The following is a 24,937-nucleotide window of genomic DNA, read 5'->3' as shown; positions in this document are numbered from 1 at the left end:
GCGTAAACAGATTAAAAAAAAAAACCTCCAAAGCAAAACCGAAGTCTAACAGGCCAAACGTGAAAGCCTGTAGCTCCTTGCTCAACATCTGCAGCTTGTGACGTTATCCGCTGGGTTCCAAGAGGCTCTGGCGGCCCTTACTCCTCCTGCCTGGCCGCCCAGAGCACACGCGGCTTCTGTCTCAGGTCTGGGTCTACTCTGCTTCACACTTGCGGTTCTCCCTGGGGTCTCCAGTATTCTGGGGTCTCCTCCGCCCCTTAGGCTTCATCTGGGGCCTCCCCTTGCGTTTGCAATTCTGCCACACAGTGCCTGGCCTCAGCTGGTTGCCATGACCCCCCCCCCCCCCCCAGTTTTAGATCTTCATGCCTTCAAAACCGACACCGCATGGGGACATGGCCAGTTTCTGCTGCCAGTTTGAAGTCAGCCCAGTCCCTTAGGTGGCTCCTGCATTCTCCCCAGGGAAACACTTTCCTGTTGTCCCAGCGCCAAGCACCAGGCTCCTCTTGAATCTCTTTAAGTTATAGATGTTTGTAAACGCTTTGGGTTTTATGCCCTCCTTGTCTAAACCTTTCCCACACACCTTTCCTCCATCAAACAAATTAGTTCATCGTCTTTAAATGTAACTTGATTTGAGTTCTTAGGACATGAGAAGAATGAAGGTGGATTCCCGGCCAAAACGTCACACAAACAGGCCACTAGCCAAGTTTATAACAGAGTCCTTGGTTACTGAAGCCTCATGAGCCATGCCTCCGCTGTCCACATTTCTCGATTCCCTTGTCTTCCCAGATGCTATAAGAACATCCCATCGAACCCTGTTTGCAGTATTCAGTGGTTTTCTACCCCAGAGTTCCGAACTCCCCTACATCTCTCCACAAAACAGTCCCGAAGGCCTGAAAGCCATAGGGTCAGGATCACCACAGCAGCAACCCACTCTCACTAACAGTTTCTTTCTGTCTCAGCTTTTTCCCACGTTTCTTGGATAAAAGACCCTGTCAAAACCAACTTACAGGAGAGAGTATTTATGTATCTCATGGTTACAGGTTACATTCCACCACGGCATGGAAGTAAGTCATGTGCGGCAGGAGCTTGAAGTGGCTGGTCACATTACGTGTGCAGTCATAAGAGAGTCATGAATGCGTGTATGCATGCTCAACCTGCTTTCTCCATTCATACAGTCCAGGATCCCATGCCTAGGGAATGGTCCCACCCATGGCGGGCAGTCTTTCCACCTCAACATAGTAAAGACAATCCTTTATAGCCACCTCAGAGACTAGCCTTAGTTTAGATAATCCCTCACAGATATGCCCAGAGGTTTGTCAAGTTAACAATACCAACCATCATAACTATTAATTCTATCATGGAAGGTTTATTCTCATGACGGAATTTACCCTACAAAGTCCTCATCTCCAAATGCCATACACTGTGGGCTCATTTCAACACAGGAGCTTGTAGGGTGGGTGCAACCATTGAGGACATGCTGTGCTACAAAGCTGAATCCTAACTGAGTAATTTTCTAGGATCATGCTTCATGACTTTTTCTCCACAATTATGCACTGCCAAGAGCTTTGGAACTGAACAAAGACATCCTTAGGTCTATTTTCCAGAGGCTGTGTGTGTGTGTGTGTGTGTGTGTGTGTGTGTGTGTGTGTGTATGCGTGTGTGTGTATGCGTGTGTGTATGCGTGTGTGTGTGTGTGTATGCGTGTATGCGTGTGTGTGTGTGTGTGCGCGCGCACACACAAGCACACTTATAATGCCAGTGATGTTTCCACTCATTTCTGTCCCTTCTCTATCTGCTGTCAGCCAGAATGTGTAAATGGGAAGACTGGTGGGATTAATTTTTCTCTTAGAAAAAGTAATTAATATTGACTGTAGGGCAGATCCACGTGTGTTTCATGAAGGCAGAATTGGTTCCTCTGTCCAGCGTGGCTGTGGGGTGGGGAGGTCATAGTGGAGATGCTCCAGTGAACCTTATCATTACAGTCACTGTTCCTGATTGCTTTACTTAAATTAGATGTCTGGTAGCCAATCTCAATTCAGAGATCAGGCTGGTTGGGAACATATACGTCGATAAGAAAATAAATTGAATTTCTTCTTCACAAAAACATGGTGGTCCCACATCAGATAGAGCCGAAATTTGCTGGTAACTGAACTCTCTTTGGAATTCAGCCATTTTCTAGGGACAGAACTTTAATCTAAATATGCATGCTTATCAGTTGCTGTCCTTAATTTGGAGGCTAGCCCCTAAATTGGAATGATAATTTAGTTCAAAACTGGAAAGGATTTAGGGAGTTTTAGGACCTCAGGTTCTTAAGGGAGCTTCCGGGGAGTCAGCCCACAGAGATGAAGCCCTGTTTCCTCTGGTTTAGCACATAGACTGTGCACATCACCTCATACAGCAACCGTTCCAATGAGAATGCTGTAAGACTTCGACCAGATCATGAGACCAAACGAGGGTGAAAAGCCGCGGCAGTGACGAGCCCCCTCCCAAACCCTTCTTAACATGGCCCTGATCTCTCAGAGGTAATACAGGGAAAAACATCTTTATTTTGTAAAGGAGAAATCCACGGAGTCTATTTAATGAGCAGAGGAATTTATTGGGGGGGGGGGTAACTCACTACAGCATGGGAGATTTACCATAGGGTCCAGGAACGCTGAGCTGTGTCCCACACTGATCTTCTGCCTGGTCCAAATTCAGCCTGGTCAGTCCCAGCATCCAAACCCTGAGGGAGCCAAGAGAGTACCACGGACGTGCATCCCAGGTCTTAAGAGTCCCGAGTGGCCACAACCCAGGGGCAGGTACTTCAAGGTCATAGGCACATAGCACTCACCTGCTGCCTCTTTAGGGGCGGTGCTTCGGGGCCATAGCTAGAACAGCCACCCACTACAATTTCACTCTGATTAATGATATAATTAATGTTCATTGTAACAAGTTTTTTATTTTGGTTCATGAGTATGTGCCTTGTGTGAATGGAGGCTGGAGTTCATTAGGTATCTTTTTTTTTTTTTTTTAATGTTCTCTACCTTGTTTTTTGAGATAGGGTCTCTCAGTGAATGTGGAGCTCACAATTTTGCAGGACTAGTTGGCCAGGGAGCCTGGAGATCCCCAGCTCCAGGATCACAGGCGTGAGCTACCACCCGAGTCTTTAGACGGGTGCTTGGGATCCGAACTCAGATCCTCAAGTCAGTGAGCACCTTCCTGACTGAGCCACGGCTCTGGCCCCAGTGTAAGGAAGGTTTTAAAGCTCTGAAAATGTGAGGCTTTCTCCTAAATTTTCACTTTCTTCTGCTTCAGTTACTGTGCTTCCCTCAACAGACGTAGGAGATTCCTTTTCCTTTGCCCTCAGCTCCATGATATACACTTATAATTAGGGTGTGTGTGTGTCTGTCTGTCTGTCTGTCTGTCTGTCTGTGTGTGCCTGTGTGTGCCTGCCTGTGTGTGTGCACCTGTGTGTGTGTCTGTGTGTATGTGCCTGTGTGTGTGTGCATGTGTGTGTTTGCCTGCGTGTTTCTTTTTTTCTCTTTTTTTTTTCTTGAAGTATGAAAACTCAAACTCAATAAACAGTGTTGCATTAAGTCTAAGAGTGTTGGAAGATCAAGGCAAAAATAACCTCACACTGATGAGTTATAGAAGGAAATAACTTGTTAGGAATTGAGAAGCATTCCCGTGCACTTCCTCCCAGGCCACTGTGCTTTGGGTGGGATTTCCACATCATGATTGGTTAGGGTCACTAACCATATGCTCGTGCTCAGCACTGCCCTATTAATTGTAAATCCATCCATTCAAGGGCAACTTTTTTATTACACTGTTTTTGTAACTTAGAGTCTTTCTGGGAATGTCTGTTATTTGTCTTAACAAATCACCTATCATGGTGCTCATGGGCCCCATGCCTTGTGACTTAGATTCTTTTTCTTCCCGTTTTGACATGGTTCACGCTCAGGCTCATCCCCTGCTCTTTAGCACAGGCTGTATAGACTTATTCCCTTCTTCAACAACTGATATATTTGTTCCATAGTCTGATCAGAGCTTTCTCACTTCTCACTGACCGTGCATGAGTGTTTTTATTTCTGTTAAACATCTGACCATTAATTTTCTTACCGCTATTCTTTAGTCATAACTGTCTCATCGCTCAGAGGCTGGCTCCACATCACTGCTGATGTAACTCCAAATAAAAGGACCATAGACTAGAGCCTTGCTCAGAAATACAGAAGCAACAGAAATCTACCCAGATACTTTCTGTTCTGTCCTATCCTGTTGTTTGGTTGAGACAGGGCTTCAATACGCAGCCAAGTCCTGGGTCTGTGGGCATGTGCCACTGCACCTGGCTTAGAATGCTTTATTGAATTGTTCAGACCAAGTGTTCAGCCACTAGAGATTCAGCAGCTTTGGGAGCAGGCCATCTTCTTTTCAAATCCTGGTAACTTGGCCAGGAGATAATTGCCCATGTGAGCAGAGGGACTGGGAGCTAGATGGGGGAGACTGTTGCTTAGAACCAAGGCCAGGTTTAGCAGGCCACTAAGAGTATGGCTGAGGCCTTGGAAAGCAGCAGAAGAAGCATCAGCTTTGTTAATCCCAAAGGTGAGAGGAGAAAGACCACCAACCCAAATCATTATGGCCAAATTAAAGCAAGCTTTTTTTTTTTTAATTCTTCTATATGGGCTGCTTCCCCCTAAGGTGGGATTCGAGAGGTCAGCATTGGATGTGAGGAAGACAAGGCTTTTATAGATCAGGGGTAGGGGTTTTCCCAATGGGGGATTTGATGGACAGAATAGGTAGGGTTACAGGTCTGGAACATAAGTGTAACAAATCAGTCCCTCCCGAAACAAAGACATGGTTGCAAGGTGGGCATAGTGAGGTGGTCTTAACAACAGGTAGTCATGACAAGGCAGTCCTAGGTGGTCATAGAACCTTTAGAACCAAAGGTAGCATTGCAAGATGGTTACAAACAACTTCCTGAAACAAAGACATGATTGCCATTCCTGGAAGAGGCAGTACAGAACCATTTGTAGTTAGGGTTACAGGTAGGACATAGCCTAATCCTTGAGGAACACAGGCTTAATGATAAACAGGAGTGAACCTAGTTTGTCTTTATTGATGGCTTTCAAGCCTAAGATGGAGGCAGTCTAGTTCTTCAGCTTTGGATTCAAGCCTGGATTCACATTTAAGCTCGATCACACACACCAGACGTTACCTTGTATTTCCCATTCTCTCCTATTTGAAACAGAAATGATACACACTTCACAAGGCTATTTATTATTAAGGTTAGATGAGATAGCATGTAGAAGGCTATTGTGGTTCCCGGCTCATAGCTGCTCAATGACTAAGAACTATCATTAGTAACGAACTGTAGAATGATCCCCGAAAGTTTAGTCTTGACTAGTAACTACCATTATCTCTGTTGGAGTAGCTCATTTCCATCAGGGGTCAGCAGCTAAGTGACAAATCATAAGCCATGAACTGTTTCTAGATAGGCAAACAGTTTCTTACGCTGAATTACCTGAAATTCAAGTACCAATTTATTAAATATTTGGCAGTTGATGTGACTTCTGAGGAGAAATCTTTAATAGAATGAAAACTGTTTTCTTAGCCAACAGCCACAGTGAGACTCACCCTGTCCTTGCACAGGGCACAGACGAGAGAACAGAATTCCAAGGAGAGACTCAATTGTTTTGATAACATCAAATTGTTTTGAACACTGCAGGCAGTGAGATAATGGAAATTGACTCATACTGAAAAGCACACATGCCACAAGAAAAACACAAAACGTAATACAGTGTGATATTCGGATAATATATTTGGCAGCAATGATCATTTTAATATTTTGTGTTAGCACTATCTCATATCCGCCACACATGCGCGCGCGTGCGCGCACACACACACACACACACACACTCACTCACACACAGAGACACACACATGAGCCCTTATGGAAGTATCAAGTAAAGTGATATTTTGGTCTTTGATTCTGGGAACATGTTAGACAAGTCTCTCACAGCCATGTAATTAAGGCTGACATTGCGATCGGAAGCCTCTTTGGGCACAGGGTCAACTGGGAGGAGGAGGAAGACTGTTAAAGTTTGCAGGAAGAAAGGCTGGATGGCGTCTCTACACTCACAGCCAGTTCCTCATGAGGAAGCATTCTGAAGCGTCTTGAGCTACAGAAAGTGTTGAAGACTCAACATGTGTGGCTGGAGGAGGCTGGGTAGCTCAGAGCCCAGGCTGCGGTTCCGTAGACTTGGGCTCTATGCACCTCACAAGTGTCTGGAATGCCAATCTCGGGACCTGACATCTTCTAGGCAGTAGGCATACTTGTGATACACAGGCATGCATGCAGACAAAACACCCATATACATTAAAAAATAAGTATTTTTAAAGGATCATCACACCATTTCTCCTCCTGAATTGTAAAGCTTTGCACCACACAGCCCTGGTCTAGGGCTGAACAAAGTGTGTCTGTCACCTGCTCACAGAAGGTATCTGGGTCTTCTCCGAATCGGAATAAATCTTGGTGCAAGTAAGAAAAGTTCACAATTGAAGAGACCATTTGATCTTGGATATCCTCAAGCAGCAGAGGTCACCACATTCTCTGCAGCTGCCCTTATCTGGGTCTTTTCTATTCATTGTATTGGACAAAACCAACCTCTAGTCCCGAGTCAGGAGTAGGCGCCTTCAGTCAAGACTGCCTTGGAACTGAGCTTCTGGATGTGAGGAAGGCAGGAAAGGGGGAGGGCGGTACTGAGAAGACCGGCTGTGCCAAACTCTGGGGCCCTCAGGACTGTCTCCCAGGCGCTGGCACAGGCTCTAAGACAAACTCCTTCTTGGCCATCCCTACCAGACCTAACCTGGGCCCGTTCTTGCCAGCTTGAAGTAGACTCTGGAGAGGGGAGGAAGGGTTTTGTCTGGATCTCACAGTCACAGTGTGGTGACAGACCTTGCTCCTCCAGCGCCAGCTTCACTCTTAGAGCAATGGTAAGCGTGGATAACTCTTGGTGAAGATGGTCCGGTGTGGTCTTGAACAGAGCGAGGCACCGTGCCTGTGGGACTGGTGACATACTAATGGGTAAAGTGCTAACTGTGCAACCGTAAAACCCGAGTCGGGACCCTGAGCACTCATGTGAAAATCCGGGTGTGGCAGGGTGCCTGTAACCTCAGTGCTGGGGGTGAAGATGGAGGAACCTGAGGCTTGGTGTCGAGCCAGGAATCTACCACTTCCAGATTCAGTGAAAGACCCTGTGTCAAAACAGGAGCTGGAGAGTGACAGGGACAGACAGATGTCTGATACAGACCTTTGGCCTTCACATGCAGTCACAGGTACACTCTCCAACTTTGTATATTCACACATATGCAAAGAAAGCCTTGTGTGTGTGTGTCTGGAGTTCCTTTAGACGGAGCCTAGAGACCATCCTCACCCATTTTCTTCTTCTGCCCTGATAACTGGCATGCATAATCACGGTTTTCTTTCTCTTCTCTCCTGGAGCCCATCAAGGACTGTCACTCATCACTCAGGGTGAGGCCTAGCAATCTCTTAGAATGATAGCAACATAGGTTGACTGAACCTTAAAGCTGAGAAAGATAAGAGCAAGCAAATAACCCAGGAATTAAGCCCCAAGGAAGAACCTTGCTTTTGATCATAATTATTTAGCTGAAATGTATGTGAATGCATGCACCATCTAGATACAATTTTATACGTTAAAATAATTGCTTATCAAATAAATCAATGTAATGATATTCCCACTCTGTCCGATACCATTAGTCACATTAAGTGACAAAATATACATATTTGAATGACAGTATTTGCAGGTCAAAGTTACCTTAGCCGATTTACACAGAACAAAAACCAAAAATGCCTGATTCACTTGAAGCTGAGCTAGATCTGGCAGGACTTTCCCAACTCCTCTGTTCTGGGTTGATTCTTTACTGAACTGGAGCTTCAAAGAGCCCGCTAGTATTAGCCTATAGGCTTCAGGCATGTGTGTGTGTGTGTGTGTGTGTGTGTGTGTGTGTGTGTGTGTGTGTAGTGGGGGTGGGGGGGAGTGTGTGCATGCAGGGGCCAGAGGAGGCCCTTGGGTGGTGTTTGTAACTCCTCTCGACTTTGTTCCCTTGAGACAGGGTCTCTCCTGGAAGCTGAAGCTCACCCTTTGGATTGGCTGGCTTGTGGACTCCCAGGAATCACCTGTTTCTGTATCCTCCCCAATTCTTAAGGCAGGATTCAGCCCCAGCATCCTCATCTGTAATGTGAATGAGCCAAAAGAGTTATCACTGAGGTCCCTTGGGGCATGAATTTCGCATTGACAATCCACTGTAGAACAGGATGAAATAATGGTTCTTTTGTCATTCTCTTGGGGCTGTTTCTGTCGCTGGGAATCACGCAGACAGATGCAGGCATCACATGGAGCCAGTGACAGCGAGGTCTAACTGAATAATGGCCATGTTCGGAGGCCCCTGCTTCTCTAAAGAAAACGGTCTTTCAGGTTTTGTTTTGAGAAGCAAGCTTGTCGATGGTTGTTTGGGAGGACAGAAAAGTGCAAGACGGGATGCATTCTCAAATCTGTAAGTACTCCTCCGGTGCACTTCTGCTCTGCTTGCTCGCGGTGCCTAGTGTACTTGGTCGGGTGGAGTCTGCGGGGTAGAGCTGCGGGGTGTGGTGCCTGGAGCCAAAGCAGGTTTGACTGCTAAGCTGGCACCAGAGCCGGGAGCCTTCGCCGGGAGGGCCGGAGTCAGGCTGCAGGAGGTCACCTGCGGAGCCGGCGCCAGGCTGCAGCACCCGGCTAGCCGCGCCTGCTCCCACGCGGACGGATATCAGGTGATGTCGCAGCCCAGGTGGCTCCGGGGAGGTGAGGCAGGAGAAAGAAGCGGCTAGCTCACTTAGCTTTCGCACTTGGTGGTCTAGATCTCGCTGGGGAGGAGGTGCCGCGTGGATGGCGTGCCGGGGACCGGCGCGAGCGGTGGCCCAGCCCTTTGGATCTCTCTGGCGGTGCCTGGGACTCAGCGCTGGGTGGAGCAGCCCCTGGCGGTGCCAACGCTGAGGGAGTGCTCCATAGCCGAGCTTCCCCTGGCTCCACCTGCAGGGTACCATCGGCCGGGCGCGGGCCGCGAACCCTGGAGCAGTGAAGGCGGGCGGACGGGCTACAGGAGGAGGAGGAGGAGCCGGGAGCATGGCCGGAGGATGCTGGCCCTCCCGGAGCGGCCCCTAACTGGACCCAGCTGGCGTTTGCGAGACGGCGGAGACGCTGTCCCTGCAGCCCGGCCACGCTGCGCCCTTTGAGGCTGCGGCTCCCGCCCTGAGGCCAGCGCCCTCCCCGAGCTGCGCCCTCCCCGAGCTGCGCCCTCCCCGAGCTGCGCCCTCCCCGAGCTGCGCCCTCCCCGAGCTGCGCCCTCCCCGAGCTGCGCCCTCCCCGAGCAGCGCCTGCCCCGGGAGCCCCGGGCTGCAGACAGGAGCATGAAGCCCGCCGCCGAGCACCCACGCCGAGGCAGTGCAGACCCGCGATGGCTGCGCAGCTGCCCTGCCGCCTCTGTGTAGGGTGAGTGAACATCTGGGAGGGGGCTGCCCTGCTCCGCTGCTGCGGTGACCTTTTGACTTTCCAACCCAGGAGAGCTGGAGTTGCAGGAGTTAATTCTATCTAACACTTCACAGCCAGCTGTCCTGGACACAGCCTCACATCCTAGGTCCCTCTCTGGAACCGTTAGCTCCGCCCTCCCGATCTTGTTCTGAGCCCTCAAATTAAAAAGTGTTTGATGGTGAGAGGCAGGTCCCCTTCCCACCTGAAGAGTGAATGAAGGCTTTCAGGTAAAGGGCACTCCACACGCACGCACGCCGACCTGTCAGGTTTGTGCTGAGTGGCACATGATGAGCCCAGCGAGTATTGGTGGCTGTACTCTTGGAAGCCGTGGGAGGCTGCATCTTGAGGGGAAATGATGCAAATCAGAAAGAAGTGAAAGAATAACGGGTGGGGTCCTCGGCCGCTCGAGAAGGCTCTGAGAAGCTGGTAGTTTCTCGGTCTCCGGTCCGACCCCTCCCATCCTTTACTGGAGGTCATAAAACATTGTAAACCAGTGAACAGCCACATAAACTGCTGCCTGTGTATATATCAGATGGAGATTCTTAGGTGAAATTTCAGGGGGTTCAAGAGTCTACCTCTAGGATGGCAAATCACAAGTCAACATCAGCAGGTGGGTAATCTGTTTTTCCTTCGAATGGGGCTGTTTATAGTTCCTGATCCAGCGATCATGTATGCATAGATGAGGAATAATGCTACTTAGGCAGAATGGTTGGGGGGGGGGTAGTAACTTCAGATTTTACCTTTTCTTTCTTTCTTATTAACTTCAGGAGCGTAATCAGCTAACAGAAGGGTACTAGTCAGTTTCAATATGCTGTCCACACCCCACTTCTGACAGAAGCCAGGTTTTGATTGGCCATTTCAGTGCCAGGAAGCTTCCTGTGTTTGGAGGTAACATCCTGTTTCTGTCAGCAAGGCTGTGTTTACACTGTGTCTCATTAGTCCTGCCTTAGCCAACAACCTCCCAACTTGTGAGATTACAGGCAAGAATTCTTTTTGTTACAAAGGAAATCTAAAATTTTCATCTGTAGTCCATCTCGCTCACCCCCAAAAAAGAAAAGAAAGAAGAAAGGAAGGAAGGAAAGAAAGGAAGAAAGAAAGAAGAGAGAGAAAGAAAAAGAAAAAGAAAAAGAGAGAAGAAAGAAATGAAAGGTTTGAAGTGTCGGAGCTAGTTTTCATCTGTTACGCTGGCTGCTGTGAGGATGAAATGGTTAATCCACAGAGGACATACAGGTGCTCAGAAGACACGGCATACTTTTCTTTAATGAGTAACCAAAATTGAGTTAAACACATCAGTCTATTTTGAACAGCCAGAATATGACTTTCTACCATAAAGGAAACACTCCCGCTTCACTGGAACCATCAGAGTCCTTTATTTGTTGCCAGGCAGACTTCATTCATCTTTAAATGGGGCAGCTTAGTGCTTCTTGAGAGAACTCTTTCTCTTTTGGCTTATATTACTTTAAACCTCTAGTTTCCACTTTAATAGATATATTTCAACTTTGATTCTAACATCCATTGTGTTAATTCTTCACATCTGAAGAATTTATTTGACATTCATGTCACTGAGAATGCCCAGTACAGGCCCTTTTGGGCTGAAGGCTGCACAGTTAGAAGCCTGTGGCATGGTACGTAGTCCTTGACAGGTCAGTAAAATGAGGTTACTGCCATCCACGTTCAGGGTGATTGCTGAACTTCAAAGCACTGAAAAAGCCAAGCATGATAGTGGCTGGAAATCTAGTTGATCCCAGTAGATATTAGTGAACCAGATGAATTTGTTCTAAATTCTAAATGTATTCTAAACAAATGTTCTAGTTTGTTGGTCTTTTCTGTAGGATTTCATGAAAGGGAAGTCGACTCAAGTGCCTTGCTTAAAACAGACTCTGGATTTTACTCCTGAAGAAACCAGTCAGCCTTCAACTCCGAGAAAGACAGACCACTGCCCCTGCCCAAGTGTTGCCTGCTCACATCCTTAATTTTACTAGAGATTTACATCAAACTGGTCAATAGAGCTTGGGAATCCTAATTCATTTTCTGTATTTTAGTATTATAAATAAACATTGGGACAGAGTTGTGTAAGTGACTGTAGCTTCTTGAGACCTTCCCATAGGTTTTTGGGAGATTCCTAGGACATTCCTATGCTCACAACTCCAGGTTCTCTTGGGTGCTAGAGTCTGAGTGTTCTGAATGGGAAGGCATGGGTGTTTCCCTCTGCAGCTTGTCCCTCAGTTCCCTTTCATCTTTCTATCCTTTCCAGCTTGATGCTCATAAGGCAGGAAGACAGTCGCTTTCCTTCTCTAATTAATTAACACACCATCTGCCTTTGGATTCTAGGATTCTGTTAACTCGTGCCTATGTTCCCTAGCAAATGAACAATGAACAATATGCACCAAATTGGGGGAAATCATAATGCTGATAAGGTCAAAGCTTCGACAATAGTACATAACTCTAGATAGCATGTGGTATGGAAACACTATATTTTAAGAATTATTTCTTAAAATGAAGGACAGAGAAATCACACATTTTTCACAAGGGGCTGGAGGTAAACAGGTCCATGAAGCTAGATGGCAAAGACACAGGGATGCCAGAGTCCTGTGAAGTAGAGGTGTACATCCTCCATGGGGGTATCTTCATCAGAACATTGTAAACATTAACCTGGGTCCAACGCTCCAACTCTGCAGCAGCCTTTGTATATGAATAGTCTGAACAAAGACAACAGTGTCAAAGCCACTGCCTTTGCCCAGCATCTAACACACTGAAGACATGCGGGTTTCTCGTGAGCAACCACACTTTAATAAACATTCGTTGTGTGCTTTGACCCAGGGAAATGTTCTGTGCCAAGGAAAAGAAAAATGACTGCTCCCCATGAGGAATGTTCTCACCGGGGAGACAACACTTACAAACTTAATAATCTAGACACCAGTGCATGAGGATTTTAGAGAAGGGTCAGGGGAATTCTGGGAAGTCTGTAGAAAGGAGAAGGGACTTCCCCATCCTTGAAGATAGCCTTTGGTGTAAGGAAGGAAGTGTGGAGAGGGTGCTGGGCGCAGATAAGGAGAAGATGGGGTGGTTCAAGTCAAGGAAGGACTAGAAGATGGAGGTGGACACGGATGCTGAAAACAGTTCAGCACTAAAGAAGAGGAGATGCCCTCACATGAGTGAGAGATCTGGAGCTTTTAAATTCGTTTCAGTGAACCCTTCCTCCCCCGGAACACTGTCCCTTCAGTCACAGGCAGCAGATGTGATAACTCCTTAGGAAAGAAGTACAGAGTATGCATCATGAAAGAATTCTTAAACTAAATAGCAAAATTTTCTGAGTTCTTGGTCTCTGACCTACAGTCTAAGTGCATCTGAACTTCGAGTTCTCTTGTGTCTCTGCGGAAGAGAAATGCTGCTTTTCAGTGTTCAGAATTAGATATACTGCTGCTTGGAAGTTAATTTAGTGCTCAGCACTTAATTCCCTCTTATTTGCACCTCCTACTTGTTCTAAAGTATCTGAATTGGTTTCACTGTGTAACATAATGCCTAAATGGAATTTAGAGGGAGGAAAAAGCTCTTCTGCTGTCTGATGTCAGTGACTGGTGCTTGAGAATCAACTCCCAAGAGGCATTGTGATTTAAAATGAACTTAATCACATGTATATGCAACACCTGTGATACAATGAGCCTTAGCGTTGGGTCTGAGGGTCTAGATCATTTTTCTTAACTAATTGTTGAGAAGCTATGTCTCACTTGGCCCCGGGGACATATTTATAGTGCTGGAGGAACTAAAACAGGCCTAAGTTCCATATCTGTCCCCGTCAGTGAGTGGCCAGGTAAAGCCTGCAAGGGCTAAGGGAGACAATGCTGCTCGGATGACGTGACACGAGAGAGATTTTCGCTGCTGATGAAAGACACACATCACAGTTCTGACTTCCAACTCCAGAATTACTGCTGACAATCTTGTATTGTAAGTCTTTTCATAATTATAATCTTAAGATATACATGACTTAACGAATAATTTGACGTTCCCAGGTTTAGGAGACACTCCAGAGAAAAAGGTAGGAGAGTCACACAGAACAGCTGTTCCAAGGCATCTCTAGATACTTCATGCAGAAGCCGTCACTTGATTTTCATTATGTTTATGGTAGAGCCTTGTTTGTTTCCACAATAAAACCAAACTACCTGGTTTCCAAGGATCAGGCTTGCAAAAGTCTCAAGCAATGCCATTTTCTCTGCCTTGCACTGAGAAACTGGCCTCAAGCGTGAGCGCATAGGCGTCGTCTCAGGAGAAAGCTGTTGGTGGACAGCCACAGGCTGTATGTGTCCCTTGAGCCAGATGAGGATACTGTGTGATCTTCTGTTGACTTTCAGAGAGACCAAGATTGTATTTATGCACTTTCTAGCTTTTGCTTTTTGGTAAAGAGGAACATTGAGTGGAGTCTGTTTGTTTAACAAACATTTGATCCTCTTGTAAATTTATAGTCCAAGTGAGTGATTCTCAGTGTTCCCAGAATGAAGACCCCAATTAATACTCAGTTTTTATGGATCCTTTACAAAAAAAGACAACAGAATTTTTTTTGTTTGTTTTGTTTTTTCGAGACAGGGTTTCTCTGTGTAGCTTTGCGCCTTTCCTGGAGCTCACTTGGTAGCCCAGGCTGGCCTCGAACTCACAGAGATCCGCCTGGCTCTGCCTCTCGAGTGCTGGGATTAAAGGCGTGCGCCACCACGCCCAGCTTAGAATTTTTAAATACATTATTAGAGGGCAAATAATGACAAATAAGCTGTTACAAACTCAGTGACATAGTTTAAAAATAAGTTAGGTATTTTGTATGCCTGTGGGGGGTGGGGAGAAGTGTGTGTGTGTGTGTGTGTGTGTTTGGTGTGTGTGTGTGTGTGTGTGTGTGTGTGTGTGTGTGTGTGTGTGTGTACATGTGCCAGAGATAGACACTGGGTCTCTTCTCCAGTCACTTCCCATCTTATTGTTTGAAACAGTATCTCACTGAGCCTGGAGCTCACAGGTTCAACTGGACCGGCTGGCCGGCCAGCCCCGGGTCTCACCCCAGTGCCAGGAGTCTAGATGCACCTTAACCTCTCCCTTTAGTGTTAAGTGTGTGGTACTGGGAACTGAACTTGGGGCCTTGTGCTTGCATGGATCCATGGTTCCTTCAAGTACGTTCTTTAATGAATTAGCATTTTATTAAGTGTATTTACATTGAAGCTGATACTGCATAAATATACATGTATAAGGTGTGTGTGTGTGTGTGTGTGTGTGTGTGTGTGTGTGTGTGTAATGGGTGATTTATTAAGGCAACTCCACGTAGTTAAAAGGAGGTTTATTTGGGGTAACTTACAATAAGTAAAGGGGTTGGTTACAGGATCCAGGAGAGGCAGGTGCAGTCCAGCTGGGTTCTCTGGAGAACTCCCCTTGGTCTACATCCAGCATCCAGGATCTCCAGGAACCAAGAGAGCCAGCACATCCAGATCTCGGAGCCTAAGAGCTCCTGTCTCGGCCCCACCTCTGGAGTAGCTCATAGGTAGGCATGACAGTTACCGGAAGCCTCCCTGGGGGTAGTACTTCCAGGTCAAACCTGGAACAGCTACCCACTACATCTGTGTGTGTGTGTGTGTGTGTGTGTGTGTGTGTGTGTGTGTGTGTGTGTGTGTAGATTTGCCTTAATTCAAGGCAGAGCCCATTTAAAAGCCAGAACATGAGTCAGATAGCTTCACAGAAACCTATGAGAGGTTTAGAATGTGATGTAAAATGAACCGACCATAAACCCAATCTAGAGTTTAAGGTAGGCTTTCGGCTGTTCTCTGCCTGTTCGTCTACCTGACAGATTTGAGGTTTCTTTGTTTGTTTTTGTTTTTAGAGGCAGGGTTTCTCAGTGTAACAGCCAGGGCTATTCTGGAACTTGCTTTGTAGACCAGGCTGGCCTTGAACTCACAGAGATTGGACTACTTCTGCCTCCCAAGTGCTGTGATTAAAGGCATGTGTGACCACACCCAGCTGAGTTGTGTTTTTTAATTATTTTTTTAGATAACTTTTCTTGTGTGTAGTCCGTGACACCTTCAAACTCTGGCCACTGCTTTGTTTCCTGAGCTGTGGAATGATAGGCACCTGTCACTGTGCTGAGTGCTTTTCTTAGATCATTTAAAACAAGCAGCACTGGTTGCCTTGGTTTATTGCTTTCTGCCCTCCCCCTTTATATCATTTATGTCTTTCTTACTTGGGATTAATTTTTCTTTTTTCCGCTTAAGGTGAAAATCGGGTGACTCATTTAAACTTTGTTGTTGCTACAAGGATTCAAATCTAAATCATTTCTTTTACATTTAAAGATTCATTTCAGGATTTTATTATATTATAACTTTTATTGAGGTGGAAATATATATATACATATATACATATATACATATATATATGTATATATGTATATATATATATATATATATATATTTCCTTTACAATCTCCTCTTCACCCCAGGGATGACATATGGTTAGTTCCCAAATATTTGGGACTTTTCTAGATATTTTATTATTTTTAAAATTTTAATACCAGGGCAACTGGGAAATAGATTCTGTGGAATTTCTTTCTTTCTTTTCTTTTCTTTTTTGGTTTTTCTGAAACAGGGTTTCTCTGTGTAGCTTTGCGCCTTTCCTGCATCTCACTCTGTAGACCAGGCTGGCCTTGAACTCACAGAGATCTGCCTGCCTCTGCCTCCCAAGTGCTGGGATTAAAGGCATGTGCCACCACCGCCCGGCGATTCTGTAGAATTTCAAGCCTTGAAATCTGTTAGATTCTCCCATACTCACTCCACTCTGGGGAATGCCCTCATTGCTGAGTCTCTGTTCTGTCAGTGATGGTGGACTGTGGGAGCCCACAAAAGCTTCCTAGTGAGATCTGAGCTTGCTTTACCCAGCAGGGCTGCATTTGGGGATGGCTTGACCATGTCCAAGGTCACCAGGTGTCTGGGATGGTCTACACTTGACTGTGCTGGGGGGAGGTCTTTTGCTCCACCCCTTGGTATTCCTTTAAAAGCCCTTTAGTAGAGACAGAAGGGGCCAGTGGGTTTGGACCCAGGCCCTCATGAGGCTATCCTGTGTTTCGGTCTCTCTTCTCTATACTTCTATCTACATATTCCTTATTTCTCCCTGCTCAAGAGTACCCTGGGGGGAAAAAGAGGGAGCTGGTCTCCCTCAGTTGACTCAGGCTAGATTATGTTTAAAATGTAGACTCTTCATTTTGTCTCTGAATAGCAATACAAATCTCTCAACTATGTTGTGGCTTATTTCTCCTTTTAGTTCTGCCAAGTTATGGTTCTTCGTGTATTTTTCAAGCTATCAGTCACATACATATGTATGTTTAAACTGCACCTCTTATAGACAGAATATAGTTAGTATTTCTAAAAGAAATTTTAGGGTGAGTTTTTTTGGTTCACAGAATAATTGAGCAGGAGGTGCAGAGTCCTCAGACATCCTGAATGCGTTCGTTTACTCAGCTTCCCAGACTGTCAGCACCCCATGAACACTTTATATTAGGGTTCACTCTTGGTTTTATGTAATTCTTGTTTTGTAACACATGTATAATCATGTATATCCATCATTATAGCAACATATAAAGTATTTTCACTCTCTCCAATATCTGTGTCCACCTGTCTGTCCATCCTGCCCACTTCCATAACTCCTGTAACCCTGTCTTTTTCCTGTCTCCTTAGCTTTGCCTTTTCAAAAATGTCATAGAGTTGGAGTCATATAGTACACAGTCCTTTCAGGCTGGCTTGACAACTCATTTCTTTTTAATGCTGACTACTATCCCATCATCTAGATGTACCACAGTGTATCCACTCATTAACTGAAAGCTGTCCTGGCTGTATCTAAGTTTTAGCCATTATGAAAAAGACACTGGAGTGTAGAATTTTATGTGGGTCTACATTTTCATTTGGGTGAATGCCAAGCAGTGAAATTGTTGGCTTGTGTAGAAAGAGCATGTTCAGTATGCAGGAAGGTCTAAACTGTCTTCCAAAGTGACTGCAACACTTTGCTTTATCACCTGCGATGCACAAGATGCTGTTCCACATTCCACTCCATTGGTGGCTTGAACTGTTCACTATTCTGTTGGGTTATGCTGTACCTCAGTGCTGTTCTAGTTTGTAGTTCCCTCATGCCATATGATGATGATTTTCTTAAATGCTTAGCCACCTTCTGAGTCTTCCTCAGTGAGGAAAATATTCTGCACATTTTCATCAGATTCTTCAGTTTTATTATTAAGTTTTTAGAGTTCTTTGTATATTTGTATTATAATTTTTTATTTATTTGCATTTTATGTATGAATGCTCTGCATGTATGCCTGCATTCCAGAAAAGGGCATCAGATGGTTGTGAGCCACCATGTGGGCGCTGGGAATTGAAATCAGGACCTCTAGAAGAACCACTGAACCATCTCTCCAGCCCCTGGATTATAGTTCTTATCAAAGCTTCTACAGTGTTTTCTCCAAGCCAGTGCCTAGTCTTCTCATTTTGTCAAAGTGTCTCTTAAAGAGCAGAGCTTTTAATTCTAGTGAAGCCAAACCTTCTTTTATGGGTCATGTCTTTGGTGTTATATCTAAAAAGGTCACCACCAAACCTGAAGCTATACATAGGTGGGTTTTTTGATGTTCTTTTGTTTGTTTGGCGTGTGTGTGTGTGTGTGTGTGTGTGTGTGTGTGTGTGTGTGTGTGTGTGTTGTGCTGTACAAGTGTTTGGTTTTAAGCCTACAGACCATTTTGAGGTCATCTTGTTTCTTTGCACGTGCACATTCATTTCTCAGAGCATTGCTGAAGAGTGCTTTCTCCACTTTCCTGCCTTGACCCAAATCAGTTGGCTGTCTTTGCTCAGTGTGTGTTTCATTTACCTACTAATTGTTTATTTACTTATTTTTATTTATTAGTTGGTTTACTTGGAGAACACTAATTTTTCATTGGTGATGGTTATCCATTGGAGATATTGGAGATAGCTTCTGGGTTAGGGATGGGGGCCTGTGTCCTCTTCCCTCAGTGCTGAGATCCTGTCTGGTGCAGCCTTGTGCAGGCCCTGCGCATGCTGCCCCAGTCTCTGTGAGTTCATCCGGGCATCAGTCAGTCACACTGTGTTCAGAAGGCCAACGATTTTATTTTCTGACTAACTTAATTTGTTTGTAGTTAGGAATTTTCATCTATTTCCTCTGAGTGTTTTTTTTTATATAATATATGGAAGGTGGTCATCTATCTTCTCTTTGTGTTGTAACTGTCCTTTTGAATTTGTGGTGCTGGAGGCTGAACTGCTCATACCTTAGTCAGGACTACCATGGAGGTCATACATTATGTGACCTTTTAAAACATGGTGTGAGCTTCCTAAGCAGGGTGAAAGCTCAGCATCTTTTTGCCCCTGCCTCCTGAGTAGCCAAGAGCACAAGTATCACCGGGCCTGGCTCACTGTCATTTGTAGATTTTTTATTTTTTTTGTCTTCTATGCTTGCTCCCCTTTCCTATCTTCTGAGTCTAGGGCAAGTAACTCACAGCTTGGATATTGAATGGTACTGAATTATCTTCTTAGTGGCTGCTCTGTTTTGAGCATAAGGCATTTTCTTAATTAGTGTCTGATGCGGTAGGGCCCAGCGTATTCATTGTGTGTGGTTCCATCCCTGGGCTGGTGGTCCTGGGTTCTATAAGAAAGCAGACTGAGCAAGCCAGTAGGAGTAAGCCAATAAGCAGCATCCCTCCATGTTCTCTGCATCAGCTCCTGCCTCCAGGTTCCTGCCCTGTTTGAGTTCCTGTTCTGACTTCAGTGATGGACTACAATGTGCAAGTGTGAGCTAAACAAACTCTTTCCTCCCCAACTTGCTTTTGATCATGGCATTTCATCATAGCAATAGTAACCCTAATAGGACAAACAGCTATCTCTTTTTTCTTGACAGTAGGTCATTTTCTCATTTCTCTTCATGACTTATAATCTTTTTTTTTTTTACTGGCTGTTGCATATTGTTAATAAATACTTTAAATGGAGTCTGGATTATGTCACCTTTGTTTAGATGGCAATTTTATCCCTAAAGTGAGACTACTTCTATTTTTTCCATGCTTGGCTGCCTCTTTTTGGAATTGAAGTCTTCTTGGCATGTGACTTTCTCACTTATTTATGCATTGTCTGTGGCTGTTTCTGTGCCATAATCACAGAAGCGAGTGCTTGCGACATATGCTGTACATGTGTTCAGACTGCTTCAACCAAACAGCATAGACTGCTTACAAACAACAGAAACACACTCCTTATGGTCGGTCGTGTGCTGGAAAGTCCAGTTCAGCTCAGACACCAGCAGAGTCTGGAACCAAAGGGCCCTGTTCATAGGTGCTGCATCCTCTCATGGCATCGTGGCATGAAGGGCAGGATATTGGGGTGTCTTTATAAGGTCAGTATTACGCTAATACTATTTCCCAGAGTCCACTGTGAAGAATTAAATGCCAGTATGGCACTGAGGGAAATGGGCATAAGCACTGTCTACAGCCATAGCTCAGAAGTCTAAGTCACATGCTGTCCAGTTCCTTAAGACCTCTGCCAAGCCTTGTTCTTGTTACTGCTTCTTTTGAGTTCAAGTCCCAGGCCCCTTTTCCAAATGGGTTGTTTTTTCCTTTCTGTGCTTGGACTCCTTTCTCTGCTCTGCCATTAGCCCTGTCAGATGTGTGGTTGGCAAAGATTCTCCCCCACTCCATGGCCTTCCTCTCCATTCAACTGCTTCCTTAGCTATGCTGAGCTCTGTCGTTTTACGTGGTCCTACTTGTCAACTGTTGACCTTAATTCCTGGGCACAGGGAGCCCTACTCAGAAAGCCCTTTCCTGCACTTAGAGCTTGCATGGTAATACCTATGTTTCTTCTAACAGGTTTAGCATTTCAGGTTTCAAATTGAGGTATTTGATTCACTTGAAGCTGATTTTTATACAAGCGATAGATACTGGTCTGATTTCATTCTTCTGTATGTGAATGAATATCCAGTTTTCCAAACACAATTTGTTGAAGCTGCTGCCTTCACTCTGGTGTATGTTGGCCTCTTTGTCAAATACTAGATGGCTGTAGGTATATGCATCCATGTTTGGGTCTTCTATTTTGTACATTGTATCCTATCACTTTGCTGAAATTGTTGATTGTTTCTAGAAATTTTCTGGTGGATACATGGGGCCTCTTGTGGATAATACATCATCTGCAAATGGGGATCATTTACTCCTTTTCCCATTGCTATCCCTTGCTGTACTGCCCCAGCTGGCACTTTAAGCGCTAGGTTGAGGAGGAATAGACAACCCTGTTTTCTTCTTGATTTTAATGGGATTGAGTATTTCTCAGCTTAGGATAATGTTGACTGCGGTTTGTCATATGTATTGTGTTGAGGTATGTTTCCTCCAGTCCTATTCTCTCTGGGATTTTTATCATGAAAGTATGTTGGATTTTTCTCTGTTTGTTTTTCCTGTATCTATTGAGATCGTATGATTTTAAGCCCACTTACATGATTTATTACATTTATTGACTTATGTACATTGAATCATCCCTGCATCTCTGGGATGTCAACTTGACGCTGCATGGTGGGTGATCTTTTGGACATGTGCCTGCATCCTAGTCACAATTATTCTATTGAAGACTTTTTTATGTGTTCATCAGAGAAATTGGTCTACAGGGTTTTTTTGGTGTGTGTGTGTGTGTGTGTGTGTGTTTCTTTACCTGTATTAGAGTAATACTGGCTTCATAGAAGGAGTCTGGGAGTATTCCTTCTGTTCTTCTTTTTCTTTTTTTAAAATTTAAGTATTGGCTATAGATATTTGAAAGTTGAAGTTGGATAGATATCTGCTTTTAATTCATTTGGCCTGGGCCTTTTTTTTTCTTTTTTCTTTTGATCAGAGGCTTATTATTACTCTTTCAGTCTATTCATTTGTTATTTTTGGGTTGTTGATCTCTTTTTGGTTTAATTTGGTATTCCGATGTATCTAGAATTCATGTTTCTTTTAGATTTTCCACCTTGATGGAGTGCAGATTTTAAAAATATTCCCTTATAATATTCTGAATTTTTTTAGTGTCTGTTGTAAATGTTTTCTTGTTTATTTCCATTAGTTTGGGGCCTCTTTTTATTCCTTGTGGTTAGTTGAGCCAAGAGTAGGTCAATCTTGTTTATCGTTTCAAAGAACCAACTCTTAGACTCATTCTTTATATTGATGTTTTTGTTTCATTAATTTCTGCTTTGATTTTTGCTTCTTGCTGTCTACTGGATTTGTGTTTGTCTTTTGTTCTTCTAAATTATTGAGCTGCATCATTAAATCATTTATTTGTGCCCCTTCTGGTATTGTTTTGAATGTAGACACAATAAGCCATAAATGATCCTTGAAGAACTGGTTTGTTTTTAATGTATCCCAGAGGTATTCTCGTGTTTTCATTTTCATTCAGTTCCATAACTTTTAAAATTTTATCTTGATTTTTTTTTTTGGCCAGTTCATTGTCCACTAATGAGTTGCTTAATCTCCATGAGAAATTTGTTTGCAATCAGTTTTAAGTTTTATTACATAATGGTCAAAAAGGACACATGGAATTATCTCAATTTTTTTCTGAATTTTTTTAATGTTTTGCATCCTAGGATGCGATCTATTTTAGAGAAGCTTCCATGGACTACTGAATATTGTTTGATGTTTGGGTGGGATATTCTGTAGATATCTATTAGGTCCATTTGATGTAAAATATCTGAGATTTCCTCTAGTTTTTGTCCAGGTGAGATATCTATTGGGGAAAGTGAATTATTGAAATTATGTACTACTATTGGGCTGGTATTAATCTATCTTTGATTTCAGTAGTACGCTTTTTATGAAATTGGGTGCACCAAAGTTTGGGACATGTATGTTTAGTATTGCAATATTATCTTGGTGAATTGTTGCCTTGATTAAGAATGAAGGACCCTTCTTTGTCTCTTGTATTTATCTTTAGTTTGAAGTTTAATTTTGTCAGATATGTAGATGGCAACTCCTGCTTTCTTTCGGTCCCATTTGCTTGGAATACTTTTTTCCATCCTTTCAATTTAAAGTGGTGCCTAAAATGAAGCTTCCTGTAGATAACAGAAAGATAGGTTTTGTTCCTTAATCCACTCACCTAGCCTATGTCTTTTTTTATTGGAAAGTTGAGTCCATTAATTTTTAAAGTTATTCAAAGGTGTGTAAACTGCAGTGATTTTGTTTTGGTTTGGTTTTTGCTGTTTCTTAGCCATGCTTTGTATTTCATTATTTATAGCTTCATTTGTTTTCTTTTTAGAGTCTTGGCCTCTTTTCAGTCTGAAGTACTGCTTCCAGTATTCTATAGGATCATTTTGGCTGACATGAAGTTTTTAGGCTGTTTGTATCATGAAAATTTTTTTTCTCCTACCATTTTGTTAACTAGTTTTCCTAGGTACAGTGGTTAAAGCCGCCATCCTGGCCTTTTAGAGCTTTAGAATGTATTCCTTCAGGCTCCTCTGGCTTACAAAGTTTCCATTGAGAACCCAGCTGTTGTTCTGATGGGTTTGCCTTTGTACGTGACATGTGCCTTTTCTCTTGTAGTGTTCAATACTCCTTCTTCTGTATGCACATTTAGTGGTTTAAGTGTGGTTTCTCAGGAGTAGTTTCTTTTCTGGTCTTGTCTCTTTGGTGTTCTGCATGCTCCTTGTATCTGTAAGGGTATGTCTTTCCTTAGTTTAAGGAAGTCTTTTTATATTCTTGCTTAAGGTCTGGTCTATGCCATTGACTTGGGATTCTTCTTTCTCATCTGTGCCTTTAATTAGATGTGGTCTTATCATTGTATCCCACAGTTCTGCAGTTCTTTTCCTGTGTTTAATTTTTTTTCATATTCTTTGCCTGTGTGGTCTAATTCATTTGTCTTCAATACCTGATATTCTATCTTCTTTCTACTTAAACCACTCAACTTGAATGGCCTTCCTCTGAGTTTTCTAGTTGGGATCGGCATTTTCCAATTCTGTCTTCATTTCAGTTTGAGTCTCTTCAATGCTTCTCTTTACTGAATTTCCTTCTCAAATCCTAGATTGCCTTTGTCATTTCAGCTTTATATTTGTGGTCTTTTGGGTATCACTCAACACAATTTTTCTCTTTTTGTTCTTTTTTCAGTTCATTGAGCTGTTTTTGTCTTCTTTAAGCTCTTTAAACTCTTTGATGAAGTCTATTTTTGTTCTTTTAAGATCTGTGCCCTGGGGTTCAGCAAGGTGATTCTTACTAGAGAACATTTCTAAATGACTGATTTTAGAGGAGACAGTTTTGTCCTTTCATATTTTGTTTTTCTGTTGAGGACTGTGCATGTAGACATTTTCCTTGTTGGTTATATGCTTGATGTGGATACAGCAGACTGGGATGCATACAGGATGTGTGTCCTTTCCCCTGCCTGGAGGTTGGAAAGGTGTGGGAAGGGCCCCTCAGACTGGGCGAGAGCACTAGATGTGGGACTGGGCTCCATCTGCAGATTGAAGTGAATGCAGCTGGTCTGTGGACTCACCAGGCTAGACTAGTCCAGGCTGTGCTGGCCAGGCTAGACCTGGAAGGTAGCTTTAGAGCGGGGTGATAGGAGAAGGTCTGGCAGATAGAGGTTGCTGGGCAGGTGCATCCTGGCCCAAACCTGGAGCTTGGGAGAGTGCAGGTGGGGCTCCTCAGAAGGGTGAGAGCACTGGTTATGGGCCCAGATCTCCTCTGGGGAGTGGTGTTGAGTGCATGAGGCAGAGGTTAAGAAAGCAGACTTACCAGGCAAGGCCAGAGCATGAGGTGGAGAGTAGCTAGAGGGTGGGGCCACTGGATAAACCCACATCTGCCCTTTATTTATGACAAAGTGCATGCTCTAATCATTGCCATGTTAATTTGTCCAGTGACCATATCACCTCTCAGTCCAAAATAGATTCTGTGGCAAGTAACAACATCCTCTATGTTAGAGATGTGTAACCAAGGTAGACCCAGTTTCAGTGAGCTCAGCAGAGCAAACAAGACAGACACTCAACATATTCTATATCCCCCTTTGAAATACCTCTCTAAAATCTGGAAAATGAAGCAGAGCATACAAAATAAAAGTAATTCCTTTTTGTCCCCCTTGTCATCCTTACTTAGTGGTAGGGATTGAGAGTAGCATTAAGAGAAAAACCATATATTTAAAGAAAAATATATAGCAGTAACTTCAGCAAAGGTTAGCTTTTCTAGACTTTGAATACAAACATTAAATACAATATTAAATACAATATTAAAAGTGAGCAGACATATAGTAGCTTTTACTTTCTAGGGATCAGTGGTCTCAGAAAGATTAACCTCATTTTATGACTTTTAGAGTTCTTTATAAAGTCTAATCAGATACTGTGGACTGGAATTGTAGACTTCATTTGTGCTCTTGTGTGGCTGCAACTAA

At 44.0% G+C, this 24,937-nt stretch overlaps 1 protein-coding gene across 6 annotated transcripts in view; it reads left to right on the top strand.

The window, feature by feature from the left end:
• The window catches only part of C13H2orf88 (chromosome 13 C2orf88 homolog), a 37,782-nt gene that overhangs the window by 10,662 nt on the left and 2,183 nt on the right, over window positions 1–24,937 (top strand). Inside the window, exon 1 of one of the 6 annotated variants that reach the window (XM_028886823.2) lies at window positions 8,469–8,550. The exons of 3 other annotated variants lie outside the window; for them this stretch is intronic. The gene's annotated coding sequence lies outside the window, so the exon portion shown is untranslated. Of the gene's footprint in view, window positions 1–8,468; window positions 8,551–8,716; window positions 8,804–9,373; window positions 9,522–24,937 lie in introns of those variants that run through there. 2 more of the 6 variants (XM_028886837.2, XM_028886827.2) reach the window with 2 other exon arrangements.

The sequence above is a fragment of the Peromyscus leucopus genome, chromosome 13 (genome assembly GCF_004664715.2).
Source record: "Peromyscus leucopus breed LL Stock chromosome 13, UCI_PerLeu_2.1, whole genome shotgun sequence".
Taxonomy (NCBI): domain Eukaryota; kingdom Metazoa; phylum Chordata; class Mammalia; order Rodentia; family Cricetidae; genus Peromyscus; species Peromyscus leucopus.
The sequence above is the reverse complement of the archived record's forward strand: the minus strand, read 5'-3'. Positions and strand labels throughout refer to the sequence as shown.